The following is an 8,184-nucleotide window of genomic DNA, read 5'->3' on the forward strand; positions in this document are numbered from 1 at the left end:
CCTCGTACGTCATATAGGGCTTAGTCTCCATCTCAGATGGACTAATCACATGTGAAGGGTCAGATCGATATCTACGAAGCATCAAAACATGGAATACATTATGGATCTTTTCTAACTCAGGTGGCAACAACAGTCTATAAGCAACCAGCCCGATACGCTCTATAACTTCATACTTTATGATCGAATCTAAGTATATTCTTCCACGGTGAGACTTTCAAGAAGACTTTATCTCCGATCTGAAACTCTATATCTTTACGTTTCAAGTCCGCATATGATTTTTGACGATCTGATGCTGCTTTTAGACTTTTACAGATCACTTTTACTTTTTGTCCAGTTTCTCTGATCAAATCGACTCCGTGTATCTTATTTTCACTGAGCTCAGTCCAATACAATAGTGTACGACACTTACGACCATACAAAGCCTCATAAGGTGCCATTTTGATACTCGATTAAAAACTGTTATTGTATACAAATTCAATCAGGGATAGATACCGTTCCCACATACCTTCAAACTCAAGAATGCAACATCTCAACATATCCTCAAGTATCTGAATGATTCGTTCAGACTGACCATCTATTTACGGATGGAAAACAGTATTGAAATATAATTTCGTTCCTAGTGCATCTTGCAGTTTCTTCCAAAATCGCGATGTAAACCTTGGATCTCTATCCCAAACAATAGAAATAGGTACCCCATGTAATCTCACAATTTAAGAAACATACAATTCAGCTAGATTATCAAGCGAATAATCTGTATGTATCGGAACAAAATGAGCCGATTTAGTCAATCTATCAACAATAACCCAGTTTATGTCTTTCTTGCTTGGTGTCAATGGTAAACCAGATACAAATCCATAGTAACTCTGTCCCATTTCCACTCAGGTATCATGATCGGCTGAAGTAATACAGAAGGTACCTGATGTTCGACTTTTACTTGTTGACAAATTAAACATTTTGAAAAAAAGTCAGAAATGTCTCGTTTCATACCATGCTACCAATAGAGCTGTTTCAGATCATTATACATCTTCGTACTACTTGGGTGAACAGATAACCGAATGCTGTGAGCTTTATTCAAAATCATCCGAATCAACTTTGAATTCCTCAGAACACATATTCGGTTTCTGAATCTCAAACAGTCATCAGCATCAACTTGAAACCCTGAATCAACACTTAAATCACATTGAGCTCGTTTTGCTATCAACTCATTATCAACCTTCTGGGCATCACAAATTTTTTGAACAAATAATGGCCTTGCTTTCAATTCAGCTATTATCTAACCATCATCAAGCATGGCCATATGTGCAATCATTGCATGCAAAAGAAACATTGATTTTCGGCTTAAAGCATCAGCAACAATATTAGCCTTTCCCGGGTGATAGTCAATCACAAGCTCATAATTTTTAGTAATTCTAACCATTAGCGTTGTCTCAAATTCAGATCTTTCTGAGTCATCAAGTATTTTAGGGTTTTGTGATCAGAATAAACATGACATTTCTCACCGAACAGATAGTGAAGCCAAATTTTCAACGCAAACACGATAGCTTCCAATTCAAGGTCGTGTGTCAGATAGTTCTTTTCATGTGGCTTTAAATGTCGCGAGGCATAAGCTATAACTTTGCCTTCCTTCATTAAAACACATCCCAAACCATTTAAAGACGCATCACTATAAATAAAAAATTCTTTACCCGATTCTGGCTGAATTAGTACTGGAGCTTCGGTCAAAAGGGTTTTCAACTTATCAAAACTTTTCTGGCACTTTTTTGACCATCCAAACTTAATATCTTTCTGTAATAACTTCGTCATCGGAGTTGCAATCATAGAGAAACCTTTCACGAACCGTCTATAGTAACTAGCAAGTCCTAGAAAACTTTGGACTTCAGAAACATTCCTCGGAGGTTTCCAATCAAATATAGCTGAAATTTTGCTTGGATCAACCCGAATACTCGATGCTGATACCACATAGCCCAGAAAATTGACTTCACTTAACCAGAACTCACATTTACTAAGCTTTTCATACAACTGCTTATCCCACAAAGTCTATAACGCAAGTTTCAAATGTTCGGCACGTTCAGCTTCATCACGAGAGTAGTGTAACACCCCAAACCCGGCCTAGACGTTATGACTGGATCCGGTGCGCCACATCGATGCGTTCAAAACGTTCCGTTTTACTTAGTTTGGAAAACTTAGTTGGGGTTGTAAAAGATACTTTTTAAAGCAAGTTAAGGTGAATAGAAGGCATGCACCGTAGGAAACCGGGAAGAAGAGGAGGTGAGTCCATCTGACCGCTTAAGTACCAAGCTCACTTCGGATCCAATCCTAGACATGCACACCACCATTGCCACACCTTAACGACTCGTATAATTTTGAGAAAACCATCTGGTTATGTCTATCTTAAGAAAATGATTAAGTTTGAAAACGTTTGCTTAGCGGAAGTCTTACTTGTAATCGTGTTATTTTGAAATCCCTTAATGTTTTTGAAAATGCGTCCTAAAGCTAACCCATTTTTCTTAGTCATCATAGTTTTCTTCATCGTAGTAAAATAAAATAATAAAAGTAATTAAAACCATAAAAATAATTAAAATGCCTTATTACACTTAAAACCCAAAACCATAGATGAAATTAAAAGGACGTCCAGTTCACGAGAAAGAAACCAGTTCAGAGAAACATGTGGCGACCCAAATCCCTTTGACTCCAAGCCCACTATGGTTGAGGATTACTGCGAGGATGAAAATAAGGGTGAGTTTTGGAAAACTCATGTGTAATTCAACCCAACCATAGCCTAAATCAGTTCAAACCACAGAGACGGAATAAGTTGACCTCAGCCCAGAACAGATATCAAAATTAAGCCCGTAGGCCCAGAACAGACCAGAACAGATATATCATGCTTATGCAGAAACCCAACCATATCCAACCACATACACCCCCATACCATCCTTTCACCATGTGGGGAGACTACTCGACCCACCCAACCGCTACACGCCACAGAAATATGCAGCATGGCTTCCAGATACAGAAAATGTGATAGAGTCACCAGATACAGATATTTTGTGGCAGTGCCACCAGAACAGATAATTTGTGGCAAGGCCACTAGAACAGATAACTTGTGGCATAGCCACCAGGACGCTTCCTCCATAATATAACCCATGTCCCCATGCAACAGATTTACATTCATGGCATGCATCATACAGATTTAATTCATCATGCTTTTCAGACAAAATTAACCCTAGGGGTATAAAGGTCATTTAGCATACATAGGGGTATAATGGTAATTTTGCATACATAGGGGTATTCTAGTAAATCTAACTATTTCTAAGGTTTTCATGCATATCGTAGCTATTACGTTTAGCCAGAAACACTTACCGAGCATTCTTACCGAATTGGGCCCGTTAGCCCATTAACCCAGTTTTTGGCCCATTAAGCCCAAAATATCAAAACGCACAAAATCGCGTGTACTGCAGTTTTATCACTTCCGGTTACCAGTAATAATTACCCATACGTCTCACGAGCATTCGAACACTCGCAAGCGCCCAAAATACCAGTTTTTCGGTATTTCGGCTTTTCGGCTTTTGCCGATCTAGCCTATGAAAGGGTGTCAGTTACACACCTAATTTGTGATGACTTGCTGACAAGATCCACGCACGAACTTCCTAAAATTACGTTGCTACAATTCTTAGATTGCAAATCACAACACTAATCTCCATAATTACTTACACATATTCGACTCTGTCCCTAAAAGCCTTTAAAACTTTACCTTCTTGCCGAAATCCGATGGCTAGGTCCAAGTCTGATCGCTCCAAAGATCCAAGCCTTCGATCCAACCCTTGAGAAGACACTAATCATCAAAATAAATCATTGGTTAAAGACCCTTTATGCCCTATGCCCAAATCGATAGCCTCCCTAGATTTTAGGGACTTCGGCTTTTTCCTAACTTGAAAAATAAGACTAGATTTGGAGTGATGAGCACTTACCATTTATTCCTTCCTGCTTTCCACGTAGATATGATGCAAATTCAACCTTTAAACAACGGTAAAACTTGAATCTAGAAGCTTTGAAGTTTCGGCTACAAGTCCCTAACTCTATAGTAGTTTCGGCTTTTCTAGGTGATATAGAAAATAATGATTTGAGGCTATAACCACAGGTAATGTTGTCGACAGATGCTAGGGGTTTAGAGGAGAGGAATGTTGGTCAAAAGGAAAACATATTGAGGATATGGCTTTGGAAAAACGGCACAAGAATATAGTTTTTGGATTTTGAGATTTGAGGTTGACTTTAGTCTAAGAAAATTAATGGAGGAAAGTGATGTAGAGTAGGGTGGAGATGGACAAGAGGTTTGAAAGGTTCGCTATGGAGAAAGAGAATAAGAAGAAAGCAAAATGGCTAAAGGAGAAGTTGAGAAAAGCGAAAGCGGCACAACTCCTCCCTATTGCGAATTTATCTGGCACTTTAACCTAGCCGAATTTACCCCTAAAGAAACCCTTGGCGGCCACCTCTTGCTCCTCAAGAGTCCAAAATTCGCCAACACACTCACCCCAATCAGCTCCTAGATTTCTGCCTTATCTCTATCCTTATTCAATCCCTTACCCTCTTAAACTCTTCCCATGACTTTTATTTCGGTTCCACTACTTCCTTTCTGTACATAAAATTAATCACTTAATTTGATGTCATTGTGACTTGAACACAGGTCCTCCCCAAGCTTCCACACGCCACTACATCCTTCCTAGTGGCGTCACATGCCACTTTACCACTTGCTTCCATGTGATCCATTTTTCACAAATAATTCCTAAAAGCCCAATTTATCAGAACCCCTTTCTCTTATAAAATTAAATTTAATTAAAACTACCGGGTTTTATCCTAAGCTTGGGCCTTCTAGAGGCCCACCAACATGATTAATCCTACACATAACAAACAGAACACAGAATTTTAAATTTTACAACTTTTACAGAATTCCCGAAAATTGGGGCGTTAGAAGTAGATTAAAATGTCATCTATAAACACAACCAAAAACTGATCCAGATACAGTCTGAAGATCCGATCCATCAAATCCACGAAAACAACAGGTGCATTAGTAAGTCTAAAGGGCATAACTAAAAACTCATAGTGTTCGTACCTCGTTCAGAAAGTAGTCTTTGGCACGTCGAAGTCTTTAACTCACAATTGATAGTAGCCTGATCTCAAATCTATCTTCGAAAACACCCTAGCCCCTTTCAATTGATCAAATAGATCATCAATCTGTGGAAACAGATACTTATTCTTTATAGTCACCTTATTGAGCTGCTTATAACCAATGCATATTCTCATAGTTCCATCTTTCTTTTTCACAAACAGTACTGGTGCACCCCAATGGGAGAAACTCGGTCATGCGAAACCTCTATCTGTCAACTCTTGCAACTGACCTTTCAATTCTTTTAATTCTATAGGTGCCATTCTGTACGGAGCTATGAATATCGGAGTCATCCCAGGAATTAACTCAATACCAAATTCTACCTCCCAAATAGGTGGCAAACCCGGTAATTCTTCAGGAAACACATCTAGGTACTTGCACACAACAGGTACTGATTCAATGTTCTGGGTACTTGTACACAACAGGTACTAATTCAATGTTTCTTTCGGCCACTTTACTATCAATCACATATGCAATGTAAGCTTCGCAGCCTTTTCTCACATATTTCTAAGCTAACATTGAAGAAATCACTACTGGTTACCCATTCAGATCATTAGATTCAATCCAGATAATCTCATCATTCTGGCACCATAAATCAATAGTCTTTCTTTTATAGTTTACAACAGCATCATGCAAAGTCAACCAGTCCATACCCAGAATTATATCGAACTCATCAAATGGCAACAACTTCAAATCAGCCAGAAAGCACGAATCTCGAACCATCAAGGGACAATTCTTACACACTTTGTCAACCATAACACATCGGCCCAAGGGGTTTGACATTCTAATCAAAAACTTAGTAAACTCAACAGGTAAAGTCTTACTGAATACTAATGTCTCACACACATAAGAATGAGTAGAACCGCGATCAATCAATGCAATTACATTAGTATCATAAAGAGTGAATGTACTAGTAATGACATCTGGGGATGAAGCCTCCTCTCGTGCGCGAATAGCATAAGCTCTGGCAGGTGCACGAGCCTTAGATCTAACTATTGTATCTTTAGTCCCTCTCTGATGGGGACTCGTATTACCCGTATTTCTGGGTGGTCTACCTCGAGCTGCAGTATTACTCTATCTCGTATTCTGCACTGGATTGTCTTTAGCTAACACTGGGCAATCACGAATATAATAATCCATCAATCCATATTTAAAACAAGCTCGATCATGCAATCTGCATGTAGCACCCCTTAACCCGTATCCGTCGCCGGACTAGGATTACGAGGCATTACCAACCAAAACACAACTCAGAACAATCTTTTAATATATAATATGCACAAAAATTATTATAACTCAGTCATTTTCTTTTTTTTTTTTTAATACACAATAATAATAACTAGCAGCTCAAATATATAAATCACATTTATACAGGTGAATCATCTATTCAACTACAACCAAATATGCTTTACTATTTATAATACATAAATAATTCATACTTTTAAGGTTTACCATGTCAATGTTATTCATTAAACTACTTATTTGACCAACTAAAATACATCTTTTTATAATATAAATATATATACTTAATAACCCCAAACCAAATCTCATGACCAAATATCAAGGCATCTGAGCTCCTAAATGATTATTAAACATGTTTCATTCATTTTACATGACATATATCCATTCATCCGTTTGCAACATCTAATTCAAAAATTAACTGCCAAACATATCAATTTATGTACTCATGCATATTCACCTATTAAATCAAACAAATCATACCATTTGCTTTATCAAGTATACGTACATGGCACATTAATGAACATTAACAACGAATAGAATAATTACTTGTCCATTACTAAGACATATGCATTTTACTGCAATACTATTAACAATATTCGGTTACAAATAGGAAAATTATATAATACCTATTTCATACGCTCAATACCCAATTCAAAATTTACATGTACCTAACCAATCATCACTTTAACTATTTGACTATCAAATTACTCATAAAAATTATACTCTTTCCACCGAAATAGAATTTACCCTTTTGTGCACAATTTAATAATCAAACATACCTACCAAAAAGAACCAATTACCAAGATTGAATTTACTATCCCATCATCAACCCAATATAAGGACACAACATATACTACTTTCAAACCTTTTCACAAACGAATCATACATCATGAAAAAGTAAATAATAAGTCACAACCTATCATCCATTCTACTTCACTTAAACCGAATCTTGTAATCATACACCACAACACATATACCATTAACATGCTTCCAAAGTTACCATATATTTCTATCACATATATTGTCCACTCATAGCACATAGAATATTACTAAAAAAGCTCAAACCATAAGCTAACATATCTAAAATCAAACATGGAAATTAAGCCATTTTCGCATGGCTTATATACATAACCAACATTCAGCATTTCAAAAGTATGCTTCAGCCTATACATGCCATAGTTCCAAAATGCAACTTATAAAATACTGAAGGCAGTCGATAGTGTGATGAACTTTGTTGACAATCCCCGAGCTTGTAACGTGAATCTAAAATCTATAAAACAAGGTAAACATGTACATACAGAGTAAGCTAACTTAGCTTAGTAAGTCATAAGCAAATAAATAGCACAGTGATATAAATATCTCATTTTAAACTAAATCGAATTGTATTAACGATACATGCTTAACCTTAAATTACTAATACGTAATTAATACATTTTCATACAGATTCCATATCTTGGCCGAATACTCACATAAGAAAAATTAACCAAATGTCATTCAACTTCCAAAACAATGAAGTCATTGTTTAATCATTTATACATATACTCATAAAAATAAGCCCAAAAATCATAATAAAACATTATGAACATGCACCTCTTATTTGGATGAATATGCATGGTTATATTTACATATATATTTGTATCAAAGGCTGAATATTCATACTAAATTCACATACTTACCGTACTTCAAGTAGACAACAAGCTAACCCATACCTATCCTTTTAGCTCATTTTATACATTCGATCACAACTTAGCTTGGCCCAATGTACCATTCAGAATTGGATAGGA

Source organism: Gossypium arboreum, chromosome 8 (genome assembly GCF_025698485.1).
Source record: "Gossypium arboreum isolate Shixiya-1 chromosome 8, ASM2569848v2, whole genome shotgun sequence".
NCBI lineage: Eukaryota > Viridiplantae > Streptophyta > Magnoliopsida > Malvales > Malvaceae > Gossypium > Gossypium arboreum.